At 34.7% G+C, this 16,874-nt stretch overlaps 1 protein-coding gene and 2 long non-coding RNA genes across 4 annotated transcripts in view; 1 reads left to right on the forward strand and 2 right to left on the reverse strand.

The window, feature by feature from the left end:
- LOC125229565 (leucine zipper putative tumor suppressor 2 homolog) overlaps window positions 1–16,874 on the forward strand; it is a 192,084-nt gene that overhangs the window by 25,141 nt on the left and 150,069 nt on the right. The window lies entirely within an intron of this gene.
- Window positions 1,382–4,486, reverse strand: LOC125229577. The gene is made up of 4 exons (XR_007177419.1): window positions 4,142–4,486; window positions 3,671–3,800; window positions 3,135–3,209; window positions 1,382–1,479 (listed from the first exon to the last, which is right to left on the reverse strand). It is a non-coding gene; the product is annotated as an uncharacterized LOC125229577 (long non-coding RNA).
- Window positions 13,193–16,294, reverse strand: LOC125229578. The gene is made up of 4 exons (XR_007177420.1): window positions 15,950–16,294; window positions 15,479–15,608; window positions 14,942–15,016; window positions 13,193–13,290 (listed from the first exon to the last, which is right to left on the reverse strand). It is a non-coding gene; the product is annotated as an uncharacterized LOC125229578 (long non-coding RNA).

Consider the following 16,874-nt stretch of genomic DNA (forward strand, 5'->3'; position numbering starts at 1 on the left):
AGATATGTTAGAGTAGGGAAAACAATAGGATTAGGGTAGCGTCACACACTATTTCTATGAAATTAGGGCTGTTTTACGATTGGTTTTGAAGTATAATTGATAGGCGTGTATTTATATGGTTTTAATGGACTTTAAATGTGGTGTTTACTATCTTAAAATATGTGGTAAAACTGGTAATTTATAAAAACTCTTATTACTTAATTTATTTGAGTGAAATTAATAATTGTGGTAGCAATTTCTGATTTTTCGGTGTGGCTGCGGGACACTTAGTGTTGCTAACTAGTTTTTCAAGGTAAATTCTATCAAATTGGCTAGGGAAACAAACTGTCTTTGGAATAAAAGGATTTTTTTGTTATAGGGCCCAGTGGCATGCGAGCGCCGTCCACTGATGGAAAGTCTAAAGCTTAGAAAAGTTTGACTTACTTATTTCTTATAAAAGTTAGCAACTGCTCGGTGTTTCGATAAAACATTAGAAAGATCGAGAAGTTATGGTCTATTAGCAGTACTGGGGAACGGGGGGTTTAGCTAGGGACAAGAAACAAAATAAAAAAGGGGTTAGTTTGTAGATAGATAGCCCTTCAGGCTTACTTGCTTAGGATCCTGATAAAGTGGTTTGATCAGGTCAGGGGTCCCATACCGAATCGCAAGCCCTTGCCCAAACCGGGACCACTAATAAGGCGTAGCGGATGATTACCAAAATATTTTTTAATATTTATTTCATGTATGTTTCACTCACTAACTTTTATACTAAAAATTTCTTCATCACGTCATTAATTTTCTCACATATAAATTTCTAGGTCTAAATCTGATAAAATACTCTTCTATAACACTATGTTATTATGCTACAATAACCTTTATTCTTCTTTAAAATATAAATAAATAAAAATTTAAATATTAGTCAAAAATACAGCTGATACTCATTAAAGGATCTAGGTTATCGCGGTTCACATCGAAGGGTTCTACTTATTCACGCTAGACGATCACAAGGCCAAATTTACGGGGTATATTTAAAGGGGGTTAGCTATACTGTTGGTTAGCCAAGTAAGTAAGTAAATAAGTAAAGGTGAGCGGAGATTTAGTTACATTTGGTTCCGTGACCAAGGGATCTAAGATGTGCTCTGTAGAACACATCTTGGATACCAAGGTTTACAAATAAATAATAGGAAGTAGCCGTTGCAAGGTTACTTTTGGTGCCGAGCAACCAGAATTTTAATAACCTTATTTTATTAGCCTTACCAGGCTACATTTGTTGTTGTGAAGACGAGTGGGTGTGCTGTATTTCTGACTTATTTCATCTCTAAATAAAACTCATATACCTAATATTTTTATTCAATCGCTATTTCATAAAAACAAAAATAACTTTATTGTTAATAAACACGTCTGTAGTTATTTTCTTCCATTGTTAATTCTTGCCGCGTTCCGGGCGAAGTCATGCATCGATGCGGAGTCAATTGTATGTTCATCTCCTTCCACTGGTATCTAAAAAAAAAAACATAGTAATAAAAGTAAAGTAGCGTAGTAAACTAAGACAAAAAAATATTTCTAGGAAATTAGTTCATAGTCGTAGTGGTTAAACATCGTCCCCAATAGGCGATTCGGGTTGCATTGCTACGTAGCAATTGTTGGCATTGGCGCATCTTGACGTTCCCTTGCGCCTGTGCGTAGTACTATTATTTATTCTGTGTCTTAATGTATGTTTTATGGCTGTTGTATAGGCGGAGCAGGTACTGGAAATACTAGGTACTTATATAGAAAAATACCCATGTATCTAAAATAATAGGAGGCGCGGAACTGTAACACTTTAGAAGAGTTTGCCACCTAGTGACCGGAATTGGAAACATAAGTGTGTGAACTATGTACAATAGCAATAGAATTTCATGTTAAAACAAATAGTTCTCTATATGTCTAGTACATTTTCATAGCAGGCTCTGCCATCTTCAGGGCTATTTTGAAAGCTCGCATCACGTTTGCACTTTACATTGGAGATCGGATAGCTTCGATGCTGTCTTCTTATATAGTCCATGAACACTCTCTGATGTTATGTATGTTCCTGGAAGGCGGCTGTTATACAGAATTTCATTTATAGGCAGGATAACTACTAGTTAGGACAGTAAGTAGGTCGTTATCATAATCTAGGTGTAAGACTATATTATCCCAGATAACCTAGGATACCTAAGCCCTAGATTTAAGACCTAGTAATACAAGAAGATAGGCTCTAGTCTAATGGCTATGGGGGCGCGATTATTCATTGTCGCGCTGAAGTACAATATTATATGGGGCGCCCCGCCATTTTTCTATGAATACTGAATAGCTACACGCATGTTATACTATGACAGTACCTCCTTCGATGGATGGTTTGTTTGCATTTCAGTTGTAACTCTATAATCTAAAATTTGGCTGACAGGATTTCATACATCATACAATAATTTGGCATATTGTTTGTACGGTTTGTACCAAATATTGTCACTGTAGTGCAGCCATGAGAAGAACAGGTTTCTGTCTGTTAAGATATAGGTATTAATCATTTTAGGACTAATTTAAGTTCATTAACTTATAAGTTGTCATACATTTTCATATTACATCCGTGGTAGACAGGCATACGTCCCTCTTGATGGTGAGAGGTCACTGTAGCCTATATCTGCCAATTATTTCAATAAATTAAATGCACAGTGCGAATTTCAACTTTCTATAAGTATATATTTTTGCTATAGTACAAACAAGTATGTATGTATGAACAATATTTTCAACTGGTACACATGACATGTTATCTCACTTAGATTGTGTACACAGCTTTTATACGGAACCTTACACTGTCGCAATATTTCACGGATCAGGCATATGCCAAATGCCAACATACATATTTTATTAGTTAAGTTAAATAGCTACACAATCGTCACCAGATTTCCTACAAAATTACCAGCATCTGGGAGGTCGTACCTTGCCATACCTTAACTCCACCACTGCTTGATCATTGTCACAATTGCTTAATGAATTTCATGAAAATTGATTGAAATTTGTAATATTCCTGTTAAGTAGGCATAGATAATAAGCACTATTATCATTATAAAACCATATTTTACTGAGGTTCAGAAATAGTATGTGGTATGTGGTACACATTAAGTATGTAAACCTACCTAACATGACCGGGTCCAGTCTGATTGTCGGATTACTTTGTTACTGGTAGTGCAGATTAGTGAGTCCTCAGTACACTGAAAGGAAATAGTCAGACATTAGAAATATTCATATAGATAGTGTAAGAAAAGGGTTTAGTTTTAGAGTAAGGTTCTGCCAAATAGGGTTCAATATTATTTCATTTATCTATTCACGGGGGCGCGTCGCTTAATTTTTGGAACTAAGACACGCCCATGAGAAATATTGTGTCAGAAAAAACAACGCATACAGCAAAATGTACAAAAGGAAAAAAAAATATTAAAAAGTTTGAGAACCCCTGCCTAGCAGTTCATATCTACATGAGCTAGGACATAAATGAGTTAGTAATAAGGTTGCTTAACCAATAAAATTAGGATAAATTAATGTAAGTTTAATTTTCACTACATTGCTTATTGCCATCGCTATACTTCGCCTAAATTATCTAAATATAATATTAATGCCATGAGCTATTAACTTTTAAATTTAATAAATAGTACGAGCTATTATAAAATATAAGTACCTTTCATTTATATGAAGTCAGTAGATATATGGGGAACGGTCCGTGACCACGCACTGGGGATTCCTCAGTCAACCTGCATGTTGCCGACAGCTGGTTGATGTTCTTCGAGGATGGTTACCCATTTCATATACTGAAAATTTATACATACACTATTTAAACTCAATGTAGCAGAAATACAATCTATGCTAAGTCTGGATTTTTAGTCTACATAATTTTATTTAAGTATCAGACGTCAAGTTTTATCTTTGAAAAATACAAAATTAAAGTTTGGACAAGTTTCAATGCCTATTTTTAAATGCCATGACATTCGTTAGAGGTCCTACAAATATTATTTTCCATAGCCCATAAGCCAGCGCTTCAGAAAAATAATTGAGAAGTTTATATGTTGGTACGGAAACAACGTTACAATTTCCAAGAACAGTTAGGTAGCCTAGATCAAATAAATTAGTCGAACATATTTTTAATGCTTACCGTTTAACCAAGGTATGTTCAGTTTCTATAAATATTGATTTCCATAAATTTGTGGCAGATGTGTAGAAATATCGGGCATTGTAAACTTTCCAGAGAAATTCCAATTAGATGTTGAAACTGAAAAATCGAACAACCATGTAAACCTCATTGAAAGTAACAAATATATTTTGTTAGTTAGGCCTATTTCACGTACATTTAGATCCTCTTAGGGAATGTGAAAGTCAGAAAGTAACGTGGGAAATTTACTAATCATTAATTTATCTGACGATAAAACAACGAAATAAGCAACATTTCACCATATATATTTGGTCTATTTATTGTAGTTCGCAAGTATGTTCTGCTGGGTTTCGAAAACAACGACTTGTTTGAAAACACATCAAATAATAAAACAAGGACTTACCTTTCTTGAAGAGCTGCGTTGAAGTAGGTAACTTAATAATTTTATCAGTGGAGACATGGCCCGTTAAGACATCCTTTGCATGGGCTGTTTGCTCATTAGATCATGAGTATGAGCACTAAATTCTTCTATTATCTTGATGAGAAACACAACAAAACACATGTCCATTGCATTCACGTTTTTTTTTTTTCAACAATAATGTCATGTCAATTTCGTAACCTCACTTTCGCTAACGGAAAATTACATTGCAATTGCAGTTCAGAGTTCAATTTGATAAAACAGGCTCACTTTGTCGACAAAATTATTTAGAAGTAACGCGTGTTTAGGGCAAATAATGTTTTGTTTGCATTTTCTTAGTTTGCTAAATGACAAAATGGCGAATATGGACGGTTCATGACCGGCGTCGGCGCAGAATTGCCTGTCGTATTGTTTAAGCAGATTAAAATAAAGCGAATATTTAAATAATTCTAGTTGTAGATCACGTAATTAATAATGAGCTAAAGAAAACAAAAACGGATCTGCCATTTTTTCGCGAACAAGCGGATTAGCGGTAAGCATGACATAGATTAGAGAAAATAATTTAACCACAGATAACATATATCTTCGCCAAAAGGTGTTCTATCGGTGACATTACACAAACTATCATTGTTTTTAAGTTGGTACGCTTGATCGGTCATACAATTTTCGACAAAAAATATTCAGTAATTCAGTAATTTATTGTCCGGTGTTGTCATTTACAAAACTTTACTTCATTTTTCTCTACTTCATTATAGTAAAATTAATACAATAGATGTATTTAAATACAAAAGATTTTGTTAATTTAATTTTCTATTGCTTAAATCACATCAAACTATTCAAGTTGTGTAGATTTTGAACGGTATTTTGTAAATAGGGCCTAACACATGTCCCCTTACAAGTGCGGTCCGACCGTCTGTTAGATCCTTAAAGAATCTCACAATATATTTTTTTAAAACCTGGTCACACTATAATCTAAGTTGCGTACACGCAATTTCCTACGCATTTAATGTTTGTGACTACTAAAAACACATTAGTGTGTTTACAATGAAAATACGCCCATGAGGACAATTGTAAAAGAAAAAAAAAACGGTTAAGGATGACAATATTGACAGTGACAGTTCCTTACGAAAAAAAATCTGAGCGCGAAGTTATTAAATTTTATTTAAGAAAACGATTTCACAGAAATTACAGTGTTGTGTAGCTTCCAATAATTAGTATAGTTGATTGTGTAGAAGCACGTGTGATTTTTAGTGACGTCTTATTATCACACGAAGAGAAATGTGGGACGTTCGAGTTGAAGTACCCGGCTTTTGATGTCAACTAACGGAGGAGTAAGAGTTTTTGAGCCTGGTCTCATACCTGCTCATAGGACCAACGTGTTACTGAAGATTTTCAATATGATTATGTTGTTATTGGTCCCATATTATGCCACACTACGCAGAAGAATGGAACAGAAAATGAGGATCAAGAAAAATACATATATGTAAGTGTTCAAAACCCCAGTTAATTTACCCTACGAGTATTTTTATTTTATCAAGCAAACAAGACGGAGTTTTATAGTCTGCAGTAATTTTTGAGTTAGAAAAATTAAAGTCACTTAGCGATCAGACATCATATTTGAGGAAAATGAAAAAAAAAAAATTGTAGGTGAACGTAAATGAGACGTATGTCTCATATGGTTAAAGTACCTAGATGGTCCTGCAACCTTAGTTGGCAAATATTTTTGGAAAATATTTTGACCTTGTGATTTTTATTTTATCTTTCCCTCTGTTTATTGGAACGTCTATAACTTAGCTTTAGTTTCAACCTAAGATAGATTCTTACCACAGCAGTGTTTCTGTCATTGAACATAGTGGATCAGCGAGGACGGTGGAAACATGCGGTGAAAACTTCAGTGTGTGTTTAAGTGCATGCTTAGTAACGCTAGTGAAATAACAAGTGTTTATGATATTCGATTTATGCAATATTTTATTTTTTGACCAATGATTGGACAAATAAGGACTAGCCAACTTTAGAGTTGAAGAAATATTCATTGGTTTCAAGTTACTTGCTGTGTTCAAAAATAAGTAACTGGATCTTTTGCGGTTATGCTGATTGTGATCAAGTGTGCAACGTGTCTTCGGAAGAGGTTTCATGGTGTCCTGGGTTATGACACCGACTGAGAAGAGAATAGTTTGGAAAATTTTGAAATATTACCAGGAGGCCAGCAGGATTTAACCATCATCATTAGCTACTCAAGAACCCATCATAGAACTAGCCAAGTATGAAGGAGAAAAAAGGAAGAGAGACACCTTTGACCAAGTTCCTCAACCCATTGTCGTGTTTGTTAACAATTTGCTAAGTTTGCTGCAACTGCAAATGCCATGAAGAAGAAATAATTTGTCTGAGGTTACAAAACTTTCGGGGCATGTTATACAATATTGAAGACATAGAATAGGACAATACAAGTTTTAAGCTCGTTTCAAGAAAAAAATCATTATTTTGTTATATTATTATTCAATCAAATAAAAGTATTTTGAACCTACTTATGCCATCATTTTGTATTTTATCATAAGGCAATTAAAACCAAAATAAAATTTTGCAGATAGTTTGAAAAAAAAAAGGGAATATATTTTAACAAAACCACATCAAATTTGATGTTACATTATATTTTACAAAAAAATATCAAAACCATATCAAAATTAAGGATACATCATATTTTGCGGGAAAAAATTGAAAATATGAAAACCACTTCAAAACTGCAATTACTTTTTTTTGCAAAATTGTATTATGCGTTTATTATGAACATTACATGATGTGTAATGTAAATTTTATGAGTACATTGGTTACAAGTCAATGACTTCTTAGTAAAGAATGTTTATTTATTGCGACATACTTATGTGGAACATTATTATTTTTCTTTCTTATCATCATCATCATTATCATTATTTTAAATGCGTCATGAGTTTTTCAAAATTTTATTGAGATTCACTGTTATTATTATAGGGGTGGTAGAAGTCAAAATTTTGACTAAAATTAATTTTAATTCTATAGTGATATGAGTGTGATAAAGGGCCTTATTGGCTAGCCCATCGTAAAGTTTCACTGTCATTTAGTAGTTTCATTCCTAGGATTATAAAGTGGTGTATGGTGGATGTAAATCTATAATACGGATTTTTTTTTATTATCTAGATAAAGAAGTCGGTTCATTATGTGGACAACAATTTTTTTTTTTTATTTTTTTTGTATAGAGAATGTATTGAACATTCATTGTATGGTTGGATTCTTTTAATATAATCATAATTGGACATATAGTATCTAGTCTACCTGGGGTAGACATTAGAAAATTCAGAGCGGTGGATAAGCTATTTTTCATTTTAGTTATTACAGTTAGCAGTGATATTTATTATTTATGCGTTATCATTTTTTTTTACATTATATAGGGTGGTATACTGTACAATATCGGTAATCACCAGTGCAGATCCTCGTTTCTAAGCATAACTCGGTCAGTATTTTGTTCTACAAAGATCGGAGTAGGGAGGGCCACTATTTTGTTTAAGTGACTGTACTTACTTTTATAAATTTTTTGCATTTTATGCTATCAATTTTGCATTATGAACTGTAAAAAAAAAAAAAAAACAACAAAGACAGGGAAATTGAAAGTAGGCTAGTGTTCTTACAGTAATTGACTCTAGTTAAAATGTGACCATAAAATATAATATTTTGTTTCGTACGAACATTTTATTTTTAGTATGTGCATCAAACAATTTTCACACATTGTCAAATTGTTTGCGGTTAGTAATTATTTTATAAAATTAAATATAGATGTATAAAATGAAACCTATCATAAATAAATTGAAATTTTCTTTGCCTTCGAGTCAGGGTAGAGTGGAGTAAAATGGGATACGTAAACTTTTGAAGTTATTGTGTAATTTTATTTCCATTTTTATTCGTTATTTTGATTACTTTTAAAAGCGTTGGCTTTCTGTTGAGATCGAGTGAAAGAGCGAATGAGGAAGTAAGAATGGTTACATTGTGTGTGTGTGTGTGAATAATTTAGAGATGATGAATGTTTATAGATGTAAGAATGTTTTGAATGGGATGAATGACTGAATGATGTGTGTCTTGAATGATTTTTTTTATGGAATGAGTGGATTGATACGGACAGACAGCGCTGGAAAGTGGTCAAAACTAGTTTGGTCGGAATTTGCGGGAACAAACAAGGGGGGAATTTTGGGAACACATTAGTCATAAAATTCTTATCGGTTAGGTTAAAATCCATTTGGATTCGACCCATTTCAAGGGTAGTTTTTCGTGGCTACTCACTCTACAAGGTAATAAGACCCATACTAAAACCACACACCTCATCTTGAATGGGATGTATTTGACAATCGACATATTTTAGGGCCGATATCGTCTAGTGAGAACGAGGCTCTTTTCAATATTTGTTTCCTTGTTATGTGTTCAAATATGTGAAGTTTAGTATCATCAAATCATTTCTTCATTTGATCATGATATGGTACCGAGTTGAGGTACATGCTTATGTCATTTAAGGTTTGTTTTATAAAAAAAAAAAAAAAAACACATCCAAACAGATCTTAAGTCAGTATATTTTATTCAAGTATGAGACATGCGCCAAAACATGTGGCTGGAGTGAATAGGTAGAGAAATTGGTTTGAGTTCCGACAATGGAGATTGAAGGCTCTGGACTTATAATGAGAGCTCTAAAGGTTTCTTCGTAATTGCGTGGGAAGTTATTGTGAACTCGTTGAAATTATTACGATAATTATTCCGGTCCAACAGTGTGGATGGAATGAATATTCGCCGCGACCGGGGAACGAGCTAGCAAGAACGGGTTAATAGGACCTATCAGATTCACAACCTGGTATCCCTGGCGATGCGTGGACTCTGAGAAAGGGGTTATCATGGTTCATTGTCGAGATTCAGATGAGCTGATTTCAAAACTGAGTCGCTAGCAGTTGCGTAGTATTGGAATACACACCACACGATTAGAAATGGGGGGATATTTCCGACTGATCTAGAGATATTTTTCTTTTATTCAATTTTATTGCTTCTTTTGCTAAGTGAGATTGGATTTTTTTACAAACCACTTTGTATTTTATAAAAGAAATCCAATCGGGGGCGAGTTGTAACAGAACAAGCGTCTATGACGAGGAAATGGACTCGTTATTACATATAAAACTTACGGCGAATCAACTTTTCCTTGACCAACTTTTTGGTGCATATTTCCTTCGGGATTTCATTGAATATTTTAACAAACAATATCTTTGAAGCTTTATCACATGTTTAGTCACGTTTTCACTCATCAAATTCACTATTATTTGATGCAAAACAGGTTGAAAAAAACGTATTTATCAACAAACTACGTTCACATGGACGGAATACTGACACTGACAGTTGTCAGCTGCGTAACGTTCCGATATTATGTCTTGATTTCAATCACAGGTCATAAAAGTTCATAATGATTAGTAGTATACTTTCTGGATGTGTTTAATGTAGCATTTAGAAACAAAAATGATATTTTACTGCGTATTTGATCTACAAATCTAATTAAAACCCTTTAACAAAAAAATATCTGCATACCTAACTAACCGCAATACATAACTCTTCGTCGCTTAACTAGGTATCAATAAAATTATTCCTATATCACTTTGGAACACGTGCAGTCATGCAGATGTTACTATTGAGAAGCAAAAACGTACGTGCTGAGATGTCTTGGACATTAATGCCTAAGGCGTACGACTTAGTAAACAAAACAGTTACGACCTTTTTCTTATAAGTGTAATTTAGCGGCTATCCATTGTTATTTGTCGCCAGTAGCTCTTTTGTCGCTCTTTTGTAGCCCTTTTGTAGCTCTTTTGTCGCTCTTTTGTAGCCCTTTTGTAGCCCTTTTGTCGCTCTTTTGTAGCTCTTTTGTCGCTCTTTTGTAGCCAGTCGCTCTTTTGTAGCCCTTTTGTCGCTCTTTTGTAGCCATTTTGTAGCCCTTTTGTCGCTCTTTTGTAGCTCTTTTGTCGCTCTTTTGTAGCCAGTCGCTCTTTTGTAGCCTTTTTGTCGCCCTTTTGTAGCCCTTTTTGTAGCCCTTTTGTCGCTCTTTTGTAGCTCTTTTGTCGCTCATTTTTATCTATAAAAGGGTCGGAGCGAGCCGACGCGCGTCATTCTTAAAATATCTACAAGACTAACAGTGTCTCTGGCTTTCGTGTGTTATACTGGTGAGTGAAGTTATTCTGCTATTGTTTCTCTGTTTGTACTTACTTGGAAATTATTCTAAGTGATTGTAAACTTTGAAATTGTGTCTCTGTTTGGTTGTGCGAAGACAATATCTTTGTACAGTTGAACTTAGGCTTGTAGTGGAATTGCTTTACTGTCAGTTGTGGGGTTATTTTAGTGTTCTATTTATAGTGTAGTGTTACATTTAAATTGATGTGTGTAGTGAAGTTTTCTGTGCTTTGTTTCATGAGTGCCGTCAAGCAATACAAAGACTGGGTCGATGTATGGCTGGTGCTTGGAGATAAGTCTGTGTTTGGTTTTGTAGGGAGTAATTCTTGCAAAACTAAGCTTAGATTATAGCACGTAAAGGAAACTTCATTCGTTTGTTTAGTTGGTCAGTAAAATTGAATTTAGTAATTTTCTATGGGGTTATTTTGTGAAAGTTATAAGCCAGATCATTGTTTGTGACAGACTGTTGTCCGGCTAGGCGCTTCTTCCCTTACGGTGTCAAATAAGAGGCGTTTAGGGGTCTTTTTGTTCCAAGTGGAGGGCTTGGACGCTTTTCTATACTTACAAAAGCGTATTTTCTCACCGGTCTCAAAGAGTCCAACTGTTAGATGGAAGTGAGGACTTTCACGATTGACGAAAGGCATTAGGAGTAATCCTTGCTCACTGAAGTCGGCAGTATTTGAGGCTGGGGTCCTATATATATATATATATTTATTTACTCGGTGCTCTGGTCCATGCTGGCGTTGGTCGCTGGGGATTTCGGTTGTGATTGATCCATATCTAAGTAAAGTTTGATCGCAGCTGGGTCTCCCATGTGGCTGGTACTGGTGTGTCCTAGAATACTGGATATATACACGGATAGGGCGATCTACTCTCTGCTACCCTAGCCCGCGGGCAAGAGCAGAGGGGGGGATCTGACCGACACAAGCCTATAGGTTGCCTATCTCAGCTTCGCTGGCTGAACTGTACAGTTCTAGTAGGGATACACTTGTACATATTCTGAACACAAGATCTATGGTAAGTGAGGGTCTGTGTTTCAGATATGTTAGAGTAGGGAAAACAATAGGATTAGGGTAGCGTCACACACTATTTCTATGAAATTAGGGCTGTTTTACGATTGGTTTTGAAGTATAATTGATAGGCGTGTATTTATATGGTTTTAATGGACTTTAAATGTGGTGTTTACTATCTTAAAATATGTGGTAAAACTGGTAATTTATAAAAACTCTTATTACTTAATTTATTTGAGTGAAATTAATAATTGTGGTAGCAATTTCTGATTTTTCGGTGTGGCTGCGGGACACTTAGTGTTGCTAACTAGTTTTTCAAGGTAAATTCTATCAAATTGGCTAGGGAAACAAACTGTCTTTGGAATAAAAGGATTTTTTTGTTATAGGGCCCAGTGGCATGCGAGCGCCGTCCACTGATGGAAAGTCTAAAGCTTAGAAAAGTTTGACTTACTTATTTCTTATAAAAGTTAGCAACTGCTCGGTGTTTCGATAAAACATTAGAAAGATCGAGAAGTTATGGTCTATTAGCAGTACTGGGGAACGGGGGGTTTAGCTAGGGACAAGAAACAAAATAAAAAAGGGGTTAGTTTGTAGATAGATAGCCCTTCAGGCTTACTTGCTTAGGATCCTGATAAAGTGGTTTGATCAGGTCAGGGGTCCCATACCGAATCGCAAGCCCTTGCCCAAACCGGGACCACTAATAAGGCGTAGCGGATGATTACCAAAATATTTTTTAATATTTATTTCATGTATGTTTCACTCACTAACTTTTATACTAAAAATTTCTTCATCACGTCATTAATTTTCTCACATATAACTTTCTAGGTCTAAATCTGATAAAATACTCTTCTATAACACTATGTTATTATGCTACAATAACCTTTATTCTTCTTTAAAATATAAATAAATAAAAATTTAAATATTAGTCAAAAATACAGCTGATACTCATTAAAGGATCTAGGTTATCGCGGTTCACATCGAAGGGTTCTACTTATTCACGCTAGACGATCACAAGGCCAAATTTACGGGGTATATTTAAAGGGGGGTTAGCTATACTGTTGGTTAGCCAAGTAAGTAAGTAAATAAGTAAAGGTGAGCGGAGATTTAGTTACATTTGGTTCCGTGACCAAGGGATCTAAGATGTGCTCTGTAGAACACATCTTGGATACCAAGGTTTACAAATAAATAATAGGAAGTAGCCGTTGCAAGGTTACTTTTGGTGCCGAGCAACCAGAATTTTAATAACCTTATTTTATTAGCCTTACCAGGCTACATTTGTTGTTGTGAAGACGAGTGGGTGTGCTGTATTTCTGACTTATTTCATCTCTAAATAAAACTCATATACCTAATATTTTTATTCAATCGCTATTTCATAAAAACAAAAATAACTTTATTGTTAATAAACACGTCTGTAGTTATTTTCTTCCATTGTTAATTCTTGCCGCGTTCCGGGCGAAGTCATGCATCGATGCGGAGTCAATTGTATGTTCATCTCCTTCCACTGGTATCTAAAAAAAAAACATAGTAATAAAAGTAAAGTAGCGTAGTAAACTAAGACAAAAAAATATTTCTAGGAAATTAGTTCATAGTCGTAGTGGTTAAACATCGTCCCCAATAGGCGATTCGGGTTGCATTGCTACGTAGCAATTGTTGGCATTGGCGCATCTTGACGTTCCCTTGCGCCTGTGCGTAGTACTATTATTTATTCTGTGTCTTAATGTATGTTTTATGGCTGTTGTATAGGCGGAGCAGGTACTGGAAATACTAGGTACTTATATAGAAAAATACCCATGTATCTAAAATAATAGGAGGCGCGGAACTGTAACACTTTAGAAGAGTTTGCCACCTAGTGACCGGAATTGGAAACATAAGTGTGTGAACTATGTACAATAGCAATAGAATTTCATGTTAAAACAAATAGTTCTCTATATGTCTAGTACATTTTCATAGCAGGCTCTGCCATCTTCAGGGCTATTTTGAAAGCTCGCATCACGTTTGCACTTTACATTGGAGATCGGATAGCTTCGATGCTGTCTTATATAGTCCATGAACACTCTCTGATGTTATGTATGTTCCTGGAAGGCGGCTGTTATACAGAATTTCATTTATAGGCAGGATAACTACTAGTTAGGACAGTAAGTAGGTCGTTATCATAATCTAGGTGTAAGACTATATTATCCCAGATAACCTAGGATACCTAAGCCCTAGATTTAAGACCTAGTAATACAAGAAGATAGGCTCTAGTCTAATGGCTATGGGGGCGCGATTATTCATTGTCGCGCTGAAGTACAATATTATATGGGGCGCCCCGCCATTTTTCTATGAATACTGAATAGCTACACGCATGTTATACTATGACAGTACCTCCTTCGATGGATGGTTTGTTTGCATTTCAGTTGTAACTCTATAATCTAAAATTTGGCTGACAGGATTTCATACATCATACAATAATTTGGCATATTGTTTGTACGGTTTGTACCAAATATTGTCACTGTAGTGCAGCCATGAGAAGAACAGGTTTCTGTCTGTTAAGATATAGGTATTAATCATTTTAGGACTAATTTAAGTTCATTAACTTATAAGTTGTCATACATTTTCATATTACATCCGTGGTAGACAGGCATACGTCCCTCTTGATGGTGAGAGGTCACTGTAGCCTATATCTGCCAATTATTTCAATAAATTAAATGCACAGTGCGAATTTCAACTTTCTATAAGTATATATTTTTGCTATAGTACAAACAAGTATGTATGTATGAACAATATTTTCAACTGGTACACATGACATGTTATCTCACTTAGATTGTGTACACAGCTTTTATACGGAACCTTACACTGTCGCAATATTTCACGGATCAGGCATATGCCAAATGCCAACATACATATTTTATTAGTTAAGTTAAATAGCTACACAATCGTCACCAGATTTCCTACAAAATTACCAGCATCTGGGAGGTCGTACCTTGCCATACCTTAACTCCACCACTGCTTGATCATTGTCACAATTGCTTAATGAATTTCATGAAAATTGATTGAAATTTGTAATATTCCTGTTAAGTAGGCATAGATAATAAGCACTATTATCATTATAAAACCATATTTTACTGAGGTTCAGAAATAGTATGTGGTATGTGGTACACATTAAGTATGTAAACCTACCTAACATGACCGGGTCCAGTCTGATTGTCGGATTACTTTGTTACTGGTAGTGCAGATTAGTGAGTCCTCAGTACACTGAAAGGAAATAGTCAGACATTAGAAATATTCATATAGATAGTGTAAGAAAAGGGTTTAGTTTTAGAGTAAGGTTCTGCCAAATAGGGTTCAATATTATTTCATTTATCTATTCACGGGGGCGCGTCGCTTAATTTTTGGAACTAAGACACGCCCATGAGAAATATTGTGTCAGAAAAAACAACGCATACAGCAAAATGTACAAAAGGAAAAAAAAAATATTAAAAAGTTTGAGAACCCCTGCCTAGCAGTTCATATCTACATGAGCTAGGACATAAATGAGTTAGTAATAAGGTTGCTTAACCAATAAAATTAGGATAAATTAATGTAAGTTTAATTTTCACTTCATTGCTTATTGCCATCGCTATACTTCGCCTAAATTATCTAAATATAATATTAATGCCATGAGCTATTAACTTTTAAATTTAATAAATAGTACGAGCTATTATAAAATATAAGTACCTTTCATTTATATGAAGTCAGTAGATATATGGGGAACGGTCCGTGACCACGCACTGGGGATTCCTCAGTCAACCTGCATGTTGCCGACAGCTGGTTGATGTTCTTCGAGGATGGTTACCCATTTCATATACTGAAAATTTATACATACACTATTTAAACTCAATGTAGCAGAAATACAATCTATGCTAAGTCTGGATTTTTAGTCTACATAATTTTATTTAAGTATCAGACGTCAAGTTTTATCTTTGAAAAATACAAAATTAAAGTTTGGACAAGTTTCAATGCCTATTTTTAAATGCCATGACATTCGTTAGAGGTCCTACAAATATTATTTTCCATAGCCCATAAGCCAGCGCTTCAGAAAAATAATTGAGAAGTTTATATGTTGGTACGGAAACAACGTTACAATTTCCAAGAACAGTTAGGTAGCCTAGATCAAATAAATTAGTCGAACATATTTTTAATGCTTACCGTTTAACCAAGGTATGTTCAGTTTCTATAAATATTGATTTCCATAAATTTGTGGCAGATGTGTAGAAATATCGGGCATTGTAAACTTTCCAGAGAAATTCCAATTAGATGTTGAAACTGAAAAATCGAACAACCATGTAAACCTCATTGAAAGTAACAAATATATTTTGTTAGTTAGGCCTATTTCACGTACATTTAGATCCTCTTAGGGAATGTGAAAGTCAGAAAGTAACGTGGGAAATTTACTAATCATTAATTTATCTGACGATAAAACAACGAAATAAGCAACATTTCACCATATATATTTGGTCTATTTATTGTAGTTCGCAAGTATGTTCTGCTGGGTTTCGAAAACAACGACTTGTTTGAAAACACATCAAATAATAAAACAAGGACTTACCTTTCTTGAAGAGCTGCGTTGAAGTAGGTAACTTAATAATTTTATCAGTGGAGACATGGCCCGTTAAGACATCCTTTGCATGGGCTGTTTGCTCATTAGATCATGAGTATGAGCACTAAATTCTTCTATTATCTTGATGAGAAACACAACAAAACACATGTCCATTGCATTCACGTTTTTTTTTTTTCAACAATAATGTCATGTCAATTTCGTAACCTCACTTTCGCTAACGGAAAATTACATTGCAATTGCAGTTCAGAGTTCAATTTGATAAAACAGGCTCACTTTGTCGACAAAATTATTTAGAAGTAACGCGTGTTTAGGGCAAATAATGTTTTGTTTGCATTTTCTTAGTTTGCTAAATGACAAAATGGCGAATATGGACGGTTCATGACCGGCGTCGGCGCAGAATTGCCTGTCGTATTGTTTAAGCAGATTAAAATAAAGCGAATATTTAAATAATTCTAGTTGTAGATCACGTAATTAATAATGAGCTAAAGAAAACAAAAACGGATCTGCCATTTT

This window comes from Leguminivora glycinivorella, chromosome 9 (assembly GCF_023078275.1).
Source record: "Leguminivora glycinivorella isolate SPB_JAAS2020 chromosome 9, LegGlyc_1.1, whole genome shotgun sequence".
NCBI classification, from domain to species: Eukaryota; Metazoa; Arthropoda; class Insecta; order Lepidoptera; family Tortricidae; genus Leguminivora; species Leguminivora glycinivorella.